This window comes from Bidens hawaiensis, unplaced genomic scaffold, assembly GCF_021521415.1.
Source record: "Bidens hawaiensis isolate Kalapana, Puna unplaced genomic scaffold, B.hawaiensis_p1.1 tig00039472_1, whole genome shotgun sequence".
Taxonomy (NCBI): Eukaryota; Viridiplantae; Streptophyta; class Magnoliopsida; order Asterales; family Asteraceae; genus Bidens; species Bidens hawaiensis.
In genome coordinates, this window is record NW_027496935.1 from 124,472 (window position 1) to 139,026 (window position 14,555).

Genomic DNA, 14,555 nt, shown 5'->3' on the forward strand with positions numbered 1-14,555 from the left:
TCCAATGAGGTGTACGCTCCACGGTAGAATATCCGCCGGGGAACGACCCTCCGGACGGCTGCGGACTGCGTCGACTGGGCGCGCCATGCCGCCCCAAGCGGTTGCGTTGGGGGAGGCAATGGCTAGCTACCAGGAGGGTAGGCTGTCCAACGAGCTCCGAATCCTCCTTGCCCGGATGCAGCCGCGCGTCGAGCTACTTTGTCGTGAAAACGACAAGTTAAAGACTGCGCGTAGCCTGGAAGTGGCTCAGGCGCGAGCATTGCGGGAGGAGAACAAGAGGCTTGCTGCCACCGCCGCGGAGAAGGAGAAGGCCTTCAAGGACCTTGAGGTCGAGATTCAGGCCAGGCATGAGGCCCGTTCCAAGGCTACCCAAGCTGTTAACGAACATCTTAGGTTGGCCAAGGAAACTGCGCGTAATGCGACCGAGAGGGCCACCAAAGCTGAAGCCGTTGCTGAGCCTCTGCGCACTGAGAACGAAGAGCTCAAAGCCAAACTAGAGAAGCTTCAGCAGGCTCATGATGCTTTGGCTTTAGAAGATGCCAAGAAGCTCCAAGAGCTCCTGGATCAGAAGGGTATGCTTGATCGCACTGAGCGCAAGCTCAAGGGCGTTGAAGAGGTTGCTGCTAAGGATGTGTTGCTTGCCAACCTCAACAAGAATGAAGCCGAACGCGCCCACGATCAAGCTCAAGCTACCCTCCAAGAAGCTCTGATCACTAAGGAATGGCTTCTACGAGAAGCGTTGCCGCAGGTACGCGTAGCTCCATAATATCTTTACGCTTTTCTTTATACTTAGAAAAGTTCCTTTATATATACTTTTTATTTTGTAGGTTGTGCATCGGATTTTCGCGAACACATCTTATGACGTTGCCATGAGTGCAGCCCTCAACGCTTCTCATGAGGATGGGGAGAAAGCTGGTTTCCTGCTTGGTCTAGGATTTGCATAGAAGGTCATCCCGCCTTCCAACTTTCCTTTACACGATGTAGTAACTGAAGCTGCCTACGACCAAGCTGTGAACCAGTATGTTGCCTTCCCGCATCCGGTTGTGGAGAAGGTGAACGAAATTGCAGCTGCTGATGACGGGCTAGCTGTTCTCAAGGCTTTCCTCGAACCGCCGCAGACAACTGATGGTGCAGGTTCGAGTGGGTTTGGAGGGAGTGGTCCTGAATCTTGAACCTTGAGATCCCTTCCAACCGTTAGGATAGATTTGTATTTTTGTAGGCGGGTATATACCTAGCCATTCTTGTAATGTTTGAATTTTTATTGTAAATATAAATATTTTGTTAACGCCTTGCCTTGTAAACATTATATGAATTGCTCGTGCATATTTTAGTTTAACTTAGCAATTTTCTAAGTGTTTTGAATAAATTAACCTTTCGACGCGTGTTGGATAATAGGTTCCTGTTCTGTTTCCTCTATCATGATTGTGTGGGTAGAACCGTCACTTTCACTTAGTAGGATAACCAAACTTTACCTATATCTGACCTGCGTGAAGGTTTTCCTCATCTTCCTATTAGAAATATTTACTGTTTTTGTGTTTATGCGGGTTGTGCCGCTTTCCACACGCAACGACTTACTTCCTCCCACACTTATTTATGCGGTGAATACCGGCATATCAGTGTGGTCAGTTCATAAGTATAAAGGTAAGGCTATCAACACAATGTGAAAGGAGAATCATTTCCATTAGAAGTGGCTCTAGGCCTTTTCTTTACAAGTTTGGAATTGATCTACATGTAACATTTGCGTAATTGAGCTCCATTCCATGTTCTTGGGATGGGGGTGCCATCGAGCCTTTCGAGCCGGTATGCGCCCTTTCCCAAAACTTCTTTAATGATGTATGGCCCTTCCCAGACCGGGGCCAGCTTTCCTGGGCGTTCTTGGTTTGAAGCCTCGTTGTTACGCAGTATGTAGTCTCCGACATTGAAGTTGCAGAGTTTTACCCGCGTGTTGTAGCACTTTTGCATTTGTCGCTTGTAGTTCTCTTCACGCGCTGCGGCTAAGTCTCTGCGTTCTTCGGTCAGCATAAGGTCTAACTGTCTTTCCGCATCATTGTCTTCTGTTTGAGTTATGACTCTTGGTGAGGGTAGACCAATTTCGACCGGGACCATGGCTTCAGTGCCATAGGTGAGGCTGAACGGGGTTTCGCCCGTGCTTGCCTTTTTTAGCGTTCTGTTCGCCCAAAGGACATGTGGAACTTCGTCCACCCAGCCGGATCTATGTTCCAAGAGTCTTTTCTTTATGCCGTAGACGATGCTCTTGTTTGCTCTTTCCACCTCACCATTACCCTGCGGGTGTGCCACTGAGGTAAAGGTGTGGGTGATTTGAAGTTCTTTCAGCCACTTTTGTAGCTTCTGGTCAGCAAAGTTGGTGACGTTATCGCTCACCAAATTCTGTGGAAGTCCAAAACGACAAATAATAAATTCCCAAAAAAAATTTTTGATATGTTATGCGGTTGTTTGGGCTAAGGGTTTTGCTTCTATCCACTTGGTGAAGTAGTCGATGGCTACCACTAGGAACTGAACGTTCCCTGCTGCTGTGGGAAATGGGCCTGTCACATCGATGGCCCACTTCTGAAATGGCCATGAAGAAGTGACTGGAACAAGTTCGTTCTTCGGGCGATGCGTGTTGGGTGCGTAGAGCTGGCAGGATCTACATTTTCTGATGTAGGCCAGCGCATCCGTGTGCATCCCCGGACAAAAGTATCCCGCGTTGTTTAGCTTAGCTACAACTGCGCGTGGACCTGCTTGTACTCCACAGATGCCTTCGTGTACTTCCCTTAGGAGGTAGTCGGCATCTTGGTCGTCCACGCATCTGAGGAGTGGGCCAAGAAAGTTACGCCTGTAAAGTATGTCATCAACAAGTTGATAGTTCAGTGATTTACAGCATATCTTTCTTGCATGTGTCTTCGACTCTGGTAGTATACCCGCTGCAAGGTAATTTATGATTGGTGTCATCCATGTTTCCGTGCCGGTTTGGATGACACAGATTTCCTTGTGCGGGACTGATGGTGCTCCAAGAAGTTCAACGTGGATGTCCTTTCCCAAGTGGGTGAAGGCTAACGATGCAAGCTTGCTTAACGCATCCGCATATTTGTTTTCGCTTCGCTTGATGTGCATAATTTTGCAATCGTTAAAATCGCGCATAAGGGTTTTTGCTTGTGCGAGGTACAGGGCCATTGTGTCGTTCACGGCCGTGTACGTCCCGTTTATCTGGTTGGCTACTAACATGGAATCCACGTGGGCTTCCAAGTTTTTCACCCCCATCTTACGCGCAATTCTTAATCCGGCCAAGAATCTTCATACTCCGCTTCGTTATTCGTAATTGGGAAATCCAGCCGAATAGCGTAAGTGTACTCTTGGCCTGCTGGGTTAGTTAGTTTCAACCCTGCGCCTGAACCCTCGTTGTTGGCTGGTCCATCAGTATAGAGTCGCCAGACATCATCAATGTCCTGTGCTGGAGAGGGTTGAGCCTCTTCCTGGCACTCTTTTTCCCGCGAAGCGGGGACTTCTGCAATAAAGTCAGCCAAGACCTGGCCTTTTATGGCTTGTCTTGGCTTGTACTTTATCGCGTATTCTCCCAATTCAATTGCCCATTTGGCTAGGCGCCCTGACAACTTGGGTTTGCCTAGAACGTTTGCAAGTTTGAAGTTGGTGAGAATGGTGATTGGGTGGCCTTGGAAATATCGTCTTAGCCTGCGTGAAGCCTGTACAAGCGCTAAGACTAATTTTTCCAGGGTAGAGTACCGGGTTTCCACGTCCGTTAAGACGCGGCTTACATAGTAGATGGGCATCTGGATGCCTTTTCGTTCTACTAGTAAGACTGCCCCGGTTGCTCTGTCTGTGGCGGAGAGGTAGAGAATTCATTCCTCTCCCGCTTCTGGTGCTGTGAGCGTTGGGAGTTCGATCAAGCGTGACCGAATCTCCTGAAAAGCTGCTTCCGCTTCTGGTGTCCAGCGGAAGTGCGTTTTCTTCGAGCAATTTCTCAATGTTGACACGAATGGGAACGACCTATCCGCATGGTTTGCCAAAAAGCAGTTAAGTGCGACTAGTCGTCCATTCAGTGTCTGAGCCTGTTTGATGGTAGTAGGTGATTCCATTTTCATAATGGCTTCGATCTTTTCAGGGTTCGCTCTGAAGCCATCTTTAGTAACGATGACTCCTAACAACTTCCCTTCTTCCATCCCAAAGGAACACTTGCTCGGGTTGAGCTTCATGTTTATTTTTCTGAGCGTGTTGAAAGTTTCTTCGATGTCTTTCAACATCGCTTCTGGCTCTAGGCTTTTGATGACCAAGTCATCCATGTAAACTTCCAAGTTCCTCCCAATTTGGGCATGAAACTCTTTGTCCATCAGGCGTTGGCATGTGGACCCGACATTCTTAAGTCCGAATGGCATCATTTGGTAACAAAATGTGCCATCGGGCGTCCGAAATGCGGTTTTGTCCTGATCGTCAACAGCCATGTGGATTTGATGGTATCCTTTATACGCATCAAGGAAGCATTTAAGGCGAAACGGTGCTAATGAATCTACCTTAAGGTCAATTTCGGGTAACGGGTAACAATCTTTGGGGCATGCTTTGTTTAGGTCTTTAAAGTCTATGCACATGCGCTGTTGTTTGTTTAACTTCGGTACCATGACGGGATTTGCAACACATGTTTGATATTTACTAACGTGTACGATGCCTGCGTCAAGGAGTTCCTTGACTTGGGTTCTACACGCGTTAGCCTGCTCAGTCCCCATCACGCGACGCTTTTGTATGACCGGCGTAAACGCCGGGTCACACTTGAGCTTATGCTCAGCCTTACTTCGGGGTACACCAGTCATGTCGGCTGGTGTCCACGCAAAGATGTCAGCATTTTTTTGCAACAAGCGTTTGAGCAGGGTGCGTGTGGGATGAGTGATCGTTGGGCCAATGGTAACAGCCTGGTCAGGGTATTTGCCATTGAAGGCCCATTCTTCTGGCTCAGAGGTTGTTGGTTTAGCCATCTTTGGTTTAGGTTTGGATGAGACAGATGCGATGCATACCTGGGGAATGCCCGTGATCATAGCAACGCCCTCAGCTGTTGGCCATCCCATCATACCATGGACCGACGACACCACAGCATTGAACCTTGCCATCCCGTCTCTCCCGAAGAGAATGTCGTACGTGTGGTGTGGCTTCCTCATTACGACGAAGTCCACGTCTTCTGTGCGGGAGTACTTCCCGTCTGTGAGAGTGACGGGGAAGGATAGGATCCCCAAGGGGGTGTTTGTGCTGCCGTCAAACCCTTCCATCGAGGCGTAAACCGTTTCTAGGTGTTCTTTGTCTTCGTCGTCTAGTTTGTCTAAGAACTGCCTATACATGACGGTTGACGAAGCGCCATTATCAGCAAGAGTGCGGGAAGTGATGTAGTGCCCCAGCTGGCTTTTGATGACTATGGGGCCTTCTTTGTTGGGCCCTCCTGGCACACGCGGGAAGCGCACTTCAGCTTCCTTCCACGCACTTGGCTCTTTTGTTCGTCGTTTTCTTCCTCAGACGTTGCCATGAACCATGTGGATGCTGATGTCGACGGGCTTTCGTCCATTGCCCTTGTACCGATTGTCGTTCCTCCCTCCATTCTTGATTGACGCCACGAGGTGTATGAGTTTCCCATCTTTGACGAATGTTTCGACGATATCCTTCAAAGATGTGCATTCCTCAGTGGTGTGGCCTTTGGTCCCGTGGAAGTCACAGGATTTTCTCTGATCAGCGTTATGACGCTGTCGGATTATTGGAGCCTTTGGCCATGGGAGTTTCTCGGTGGCAAATATCTCGGTGACGCTTTTGGTGAGTGGCGTCCATCTGGGATTCCTGTTTGATGAGTGCGTGTTGTCCCTTCCGCCAAAGAGAGGGCGAGAGCTGGATGAGGTGTCAAAGTTTATCCTTGACTGCCAAATACCAAGCTTCCTCTTCTTATTTTGTTGGGCGGTACGGACGTTATTTTCTTTGGTCTTCTGCGTGTAGAGATTTGTGCTCTGGGGAAGATTTCTACCCAGTTGCTTCTCCGTCTCGGCAAAGCGTTTAGCTACCGTCATGATGGCATCCCACGTGGATGGCATGCCATCTTTACCCGTCAACGTGCGGATAAGCTCTGGGTACTCAGCGCCCTGGATGAAAGCGGCGCGAACAAGATCTTCACTGATGGTGCCCAGACTTAGCTTCTTTGAGTTGAAGCGAGTGATGAAGTCTAGCAAAGATTCGTCTTCCTTTCTAACGCAGTTGAGGATCGTCCACTGCTCTTCAGTATATTTTCTTTGTTGACTGAACTGCTGGCTGAACTTGTGCTGGAAGTCTGCCCAATCATAGATGTGGTGGACCGGTAGACGATCAAACCACGCTCTGGCTGCCCCGACGAGCGTCATCTGGAACATGTAGCACCATGTGGGTTCCGTCCAATTGCTGACGGTTGCCGCCGCTATAAATCTGTTCAAGTGATCGTCCGGGTCAGATACGCCATCGTAAGTGCCTATGTTGGACATCTGTTTGGCACTCTTTGGAGCGATTGCTTCCACAATGTCTCTTGCAAACTTGGACGTTCCCGCATTTGCAACAGTCGGTCTGAAAGTTTTGGAGAAGTCACGTGGGTTTCCCCCCGCGCTCTTTGGCTTGAAAGTTTCTCCAAAACTTCTTTTCTAGCGGAAGTCTGCTTCTTTACGCTTCCCTTTCGCCTTATGACGAGGGTTTGCGTCACTGTCAGATTCTTCCCACTCATCATCCGAATACTCGCAATCATTGCTCATGTTGAGCTGTTGTCGAGTGCTTCCGAATTCGTCATTAGCCTGTTGGAGTGAACGTAAACGTTCATCCAAGACTGAAATTCGCTGAAGTGAGGCTTATGTTAGGTGTGGATGATTTGAAGGATTAGGTTTTGGAATTAAGGGGGAGTTTGTTAGAAACTTTAAGGGTGTTTCTGTATAATTCCAATTTACAAGGGTCATATGTGTAAATAGTTTGTTAAAAGTTTACAAGACCAGTAGTATAAGAGATTAGGGATTAATTTCTTTTAATTGTAATTTTCACTTTACTTTTTTTCCTCTGTAATCATCTTCTCAACTGAATACAAACCCTAATTTCTCATTGTTCTTGATAATCAAATTCTTGTTCGATACTGGTACTGTGTTTCAGGTTTAAGTATTTTATTATCATGACAGAAATATAACTTTTGTCTTTTAAACATACCTGATTTACAAATCAGGTACTTTATAATGTTTACTTTCAGGCGGTGTCCTTAACATGCGTTTATTTGATTTTCGTCCTCTAAGCTAACTGGCATCCAATTCCTCCGTTAAGTTGATGTACGTGAGTAACATGTGAGGCCTTTTTGGTCTTTTAACATGTCAATTATCTCTCTCTCTCTCTCTCAAATCACGATAAAACACCAGATCAATCACACCTAAATATCTTTAACATGTCTGCATGTTACTCGCGTGCATCAACTTAACGAATGAATTGGAAGGCAGTTAGCTTAAAGAACGAAAATCAAATAAACATAGCATGTAAATGACACCGTCTGAAAGTAAATATTTTAAGGGATCTAATTGTTAAATCAGGTATATTTAAATAACAAAATTTGAATTTCTGTCTATTATCATACTAACATTAATATTATTAGCCTTAATTATAAGTAAAGTCATTTAAAATGATAATTAAATATATATTAAAGGTAATGAACATTGTCATGTAGTGTAGAATTTATTATTGAATATTCTTGAATATATTATTAGAGTTTTAGTATCATGGTGTTACTGTAATTAGGAAATTGTATTTGAATATGTTTTTTGTATTTATCTCATTGTACCCCTCTATACATAGTTGATCAATAATACATTACACATTACGGAGTTTTCATTATTCTACATGGTATCAAAGCCTTAGGGTTCTGGCCTGTTTCTTTCTCTTCTTCTTGTTCTCGTCCTGCCCCGGGGACATCTGCACACACATTGAAGAAACACTAAATGACCTCGGCAGATTACGGATAATCTCAGGGTTAAGTAGATGCTTCCCACGAGGGTTAGGTCCGGCAAAGATGGTTATTCTTCTCGACCTGCAAAACAGACACCGTGAGCTCGTCACTGAGAAGGGGGGGTTCCTCCTTGTGACCACCCTCCGGCGTGAGAATCAGACTAGATTGCTCTGAATATAAGTGTATATTGAGAGAAATAGCTAGGGAGGAGATAAGATGATGATACCGTTCCAATGTGTTGGAGTATTTATAGCCGAAGGTAGGTTTCCAAGCAGGTACGGCCAACTGTATATAATATTCCTTTTCCACCAACTACAGGCTACGTACGTGCCACGATGGGAGTTGGTGGGTAGGCAGTGGCTGATAGTGACATTTTGTACTGGAGCGTGCTCCTCCTCGTACTATTGTCGGTGAGCTGTCACCCTGTGATTGGTTCATGGGCTGCTTTTGTCAGATCTTGTCTATTTTGTCCATACCTTGGCAGGTATAGTACAAAAGATCTTCCAGAAGCGTACGGACTGACTCTTTTGGGCGGGAATATTCCCGCCTTGCTCATTCTTTCCTCAGGTGACATTGCTGAAGTATGAGTTAGTGCCTTATGCGTGTAGCCTTACTGTTAGTGCGGGTAGCCTTCCTTCTTAGCTTGTACCCACAGCTGCGGGAACAGGTAGGGTACTGTACCAAGGGAGGCTTTCCTGCGGGAACAGCTGGCTTACTGCGTGTAAGGTCTTCATCTCTGAGCATGGTGGGTCCTGCGGAACCAGCTGGTCTTTGCGCAGACGTACCTCTTCAAGGTGTGTCTTGCGGGTCCAACTGGGCTTTGCGGGGACCTACCTCTTCACACATATATCGTTGATTACGGTCTACCCACTGTCGTTTTTTTACCCGATGTCTTTTATTTTATTAGCGGCTGTAAATTACAATTTACCGCCACCACCATCGTCATTGACTATGGTTTATCCCTGTGCCTCTTTATATCTCAAACCGATACATGACACCTACGAACAGAAGTAAAAGTCACTTCTTCATCATACGCTGTCAACTACCTGGTTATGTCTTTTGGTTTTGAGCGCAATACAAAATCGTGTTTTTAAACTCGAAGAACCACTTTTGACTTTTGAGTTATTTGATCTTTATTCTCAAATTTGATTTTCCTTTTAGTATATTTGTTTTCACCTTCTTAAATTCTTTTACTTATCTTCTTATTTAGCTTACTTGCTTTTGTTTTTTTTTCTCATTGAAAAATATATATATATATATATATATATATATATATATTTTTTTTTTTTTTCTGATTGAAAAACATAAAGTGTAATTTTTTTTTTATACATAAAGTGTAATTTTTTTTATTTAGTTTTTATTTGTTAGCTTTTCTCTCATTCACAAAGTTCCTTTGCTTTTGTTTATTTTTTTCTCCATCATTAATTCCTTAAAAAAAGTAGGTTTTTTCTTTATTATTATTATTATTTAGTTTTTTTTTGTTATTTATTTATATTCTTCGGAATATGAAAAGAACTGTAGCCGTGTGCCACAATGTCGTTGCTTCGGCCGACTCTGCCATAGCTCCTGCCCGTTGCTTGGGAATTGTCATCATGCCTAGTCGCTTGACTACGGTCAAGTCGTCGCCGATCTTCTTTAAATCCTATAACCGATCGAGTTCCTGCTCTACGTGACAGTCGGTCGTATATCTTCACAAGCTTTGCTCTCCAGTCTGAGCGTCTGATTTTCTACTGCTTTGACTGCGGGGGAATATTATAGAATATTCTAGAATATATTATTAGAGTTTTAGTATTATGGTTTTACTATAATTAGGAGATTGTATCTGAATATTTTTCTATGTATTTATCTCATTGTACCCCTCTATATATAGTTCAATAATAGATTACACAATATGGGGTTTGCATTATTCTACAGAATTTTCTAAAGCTTTCAATACCTATACCACTCTCACAGGAAGAAACATTTTTCTGTCACACCTTACTTACTATACTTACTATCACTGAGTTGCAAGCCCTTCAATTCGTGTTGTATACATAAAACTGGATACACACTAAAGTTTTCTTTTATTACCCGTGGCTTAAGAAACCACCAAACACATCTAGTTAATTTCATTATTAAGGGGAAAGAACTCACTTTTGAATTTCTTTCTTTCTTTCTTTCTTGTATTAAGTTTATTTACTTTTTCATATTTTGTGACAGATTTTTAAATTGATATGTTATTTAGTTTTCCATTTTTCAATGACTCTTTAACGACCTAACATAAATGACTGCATATTTTGCTACCAATGTAATTTTGGATTCAACTCGCTAAATTAATGACTCTTTATTTTAGTTTTTTTTCTTTTTTGAACGACCAATCAAAACTTTAATATAAATAAAACATTGATACAAGCAAGACGCTCGTACCGACATAACCACCCAGCCTTAAACAACAATAAGCCCAACACAACAAAACAACACAACCCAACCACCCATTACAACTCGAAGTTAAAAGCCCGCCACTTCTCCCATGTAAGACTCACATTCTTTCCCAGGTTCTTTACCCACAATAAGATAAGTGTCTTAATCTCACCAACCACATTGTTGAGACTAACCGGTTTACCTTCAAAGACAAGGGTGTTACGCGCGCTCCATATGCACCAAATTGTAGTCAAGCAAACCACGTAAAAAGCTTATGCTTTCCTTTTTGGAAAATAGGTGAACCTATGCAGTGGTGGACCCAGGATTTTTTGCCAATGGGGTCCCATATTTTCGGTGTTCAAATTTTTCGGGTCGGGTCGAGGCGAAGAACATAATAAAAAACAATATCATAATAAAACTTTCTTTTCAATCATCACTACCTGAACGGGTCAAAATGGGTCGGGTTGACACATAAACACTTTGTTTTCCCTTTCTTAAACATTTTTGAGATAGAACCTAGATTCACCCTTTCATAAGCATGTGTTGAAAACCATTAACTTAAACTAGTGAAAAATAAAACTGATATTTTAAAGTGTTTGAATGTTTCTAAAGAAAACCATGCATAAAGTTGAAAACAATGATATGTATTTTAGAGGTGTTTGAATGTTTCCAAAGTTATCATTGCAACATTAGCAATCAAATGATTGATTAACACTAAAAATTAACACAAAAAACCAAAAACTGAGCCTTGTAAGACTTGAACCCACGACCTTTCAAAGATAAAACAAGGGACTTTCCACCAGACCACATCAACATTAATAGTATGGGTTCCAAGTATTAAATCTTATGGGGTCCTCAAAAAATTTAATATACCGCTTCTAATAAATTTTTAAAAAACATTGGTGTCCCGGGACCCCGATCCACACTATGTGGGTCCGCCCCTGAACCTATGCAACTCCAACAAATCTTTAACCAAAAATGCATGTATAAAGGGGACCTTACACCACGAAGAGATGACATTCCATATAGATTGCGCAAAATTATTCTAAACAAATCTTTATTTTAGTATTAAATGCCCAGTTTCCTACTAGTGTTGAAGAAAGAAAACAAAAAATAGCTTCAAAAATGAGTTCGCTCCCCAGCTAATAGCGTATTTGGTTAATTCACCACTCTAGCAAATGCCTATGTTTAGGGGACACGAAATGGTATCCGGGAAAACACGTCACAGACTCAGGAAAAAATTTCCTATACGAGAATAGCATCCCCGATATGATATTTCTTAATCCGATGAATATAATTCACTCTTTGTTGAGAAATTGAGTGGGTACTACGCAATCACGAGATGGCTTCTTCTCTTACAACTAATTTCAAAATTCAATTAAGTATTAGGTGGTTTTCTAAACTTACCTAATAATAATAATAAAAAGTAACTTTAGAAATAATTGGTTGCATTCTAATAAGTTTTAACCAACTATTTACCCCAATAATTTCTTTAGAACTTATAAAAACAAATGTTTTTTCATGTTTGGTAAGGAACTTTTAGCTTGTATGCAAAATTCTTGTTTTGTTTTGGATGAGGATGAGTTTTAATTTTCTTGTGACGTGTAATCTTTTTGTTGCTATTTTTAGATACTCCCAAATATAATGAATCTTGTGGTTCTATTGTTAGTTGGTTATTAGTATTATCAATTAATGGCAAGGGGTACAATTAACAAATTGGGCATGGCCCACCAATGACCCACTTGAGTGGACTGAAGTGAACTGTGGAAGAGACTGTTGTTGCATCAAAAGTAAGAAGATTTCTAGATGAAGTGCTGAAAATGACTTAAATATATGTGGAAATTTCAATTAGAATTTCATAAATATGTGCACATACTTATAAAATTAAATTAGAAGATAGGTAGAATATAAAATACTTATATTACCTTTCCTCCAATCAGTAAATTAATAAAATTGATATAAAGCAGGAAAACAATTTGTGAAATGCAAAAGAAGAGATCGAGGTGGAGGGGATTGGAGTATGGGAACATTGACTCGCATGTTTCTTTCCTCTTCAGAACGGTCTTCTTGATTCACATGCTTCGTCTTTGTTTCGGGAAGGCCACGTTGGCAACACTTCACCGTGCTTTTCTTTCCACATGCATCTTGATCCCACTCCATACACTTTAAGTAGCATTATTACATCATTAACATTTTTAGTAATATGTCCATATTACTATTATTAGTTAAAAGTCATGTCGTTAATTAATATAGAAAAAATAAGTCATACATCATAAAATAATACTCACGACTAAATAGAAATTGTAATCCTAGAAGTTCGGATGCATCTTAATAGACAATTTAACGATTAAGATCGATAATGCCAAGATGTATGAACATGTCTATAAACGTGTGGATGCATCATAAAATAATACTCACGACTAAATAGAAATTGTAATCCTAGAAGTTCGGATGCATCTTAATAGACAATTTAACGATTAAGATCGATAATGCCAAGATGTATGAACATGTCTATAAACGTGTGGACCACTACAACGTAGATTAGTTTTATCTAAATATTAGTTTTACAATATATGAAAGAGAGAGAGAGAGTGATGAACATTTTTTCTCTGGCAATCGATGAATAGGTAATATGTGTCTTTAATGAAAAATATTTTTTTTAACTTTTAAAATTTGTATATATATAATTTTTATATTATATATATAATTTTAATATTATATATATATATATATATATATATTAATTTTGTTACATATTTAAAATTACTTATAAACTTTTATGTTAATTTAATATATTTAAACATTGATAAATTTTTTTGTTACACGTATGTAATCCTTTATCACCTATGTAAACTGCTACTTACACATACGACATCAAATATGAAATTTTATATGTATACTGATTTTACACATGTAACATCAGAAAATTGCACATATCTAATACGTGTGATATGAAATTTGTCCATATTATATAAAAGTTTGATAGCTTTTTTATTAAAAAAAACTAAGTATAGTTTCTTTATAATTTATAAAAGAACTAGTGGTATTACCCGGCCCGTTGCGCCGAGGTAGGTTGGTAAAACTTAGGCGTGCGGTAACGAAACCTAAGCATTGTTAGTCCCAGTGGTTAAGGTGGTAAGTTGACGCAGATTTTGTTGGTTTTCATCACATTCATTAGGATACCGAAAACAAAACAAAACAAAATTGGCATCCAGACCGTTTTTATGTTCCTTATGATACCGGAATTAACACAAAACACGGTGAGTCCAAACGAATTTGATCGGATTCCTTCACGTTTGTTACTGTACCGGAACAAAAACTACTAAATTGCCATTCAGTCAGTTTTCCTTACCTTCATTAGGGTACCAGAATTAAAAGAAAGAAAAGACAAGGCACACCAAAGTTGTATTTTATACTTATTAGTATTAATGGTGATATTTTTATAACTAAATTATGTAACAACCCACCTACCGTCGTACCATAATATTGTCTGTTTTGATCGAGACGAACCACCATTGTCTCACTTATTTGATTTTGGTTGCCAATACAGAGACTTCCCAAAAGGTCACTCATCCTACTACTCCCGCATGAACATTCTTAAATGTGGAGTTCTCCTCTCATTAACACCATTAAGCGCCTGAACCGCGACATGATATGGAAGTTATCCACCTTCTTATAAAGAAGAGAAAATTCCAATTTGCCTCCCTGAAATATATCGTTGGGACACGAAATAGCCACTGAAAAAGAATTTGCGCATTTTGGACGTCTGTGATATTTGGGCGGGTCAGTCTGTGCCCTTCCGTCAGTTGACCAAGTGTTGACCTGTTAAAAAATGTTGAAATTACGTTTTTACCCCTAAGCCTTTAATTCATTTTAAAAATAATTATCCAAAACCATGTAAATGTCGGGATTCGAACTCGAGACATCTGGTTTAACAACCCACCAAAACTACCAGTTGAGCTAAGTTAATGTTTGGTATAGCTATAAACATAAACTATATATTATCACTTTTATCACTTCATCTTCCCCAATTATAATTAGGGTTTCCTAAGTTTTCTTTACCAATTATCTAACCCATAAATCAAAACATACAGCCACTGCCTCCACATCATATGTTAAAATTAAGGCTGAATCGAACATCATTGATTATACTAACAATAATATGAAGGTTTAAACT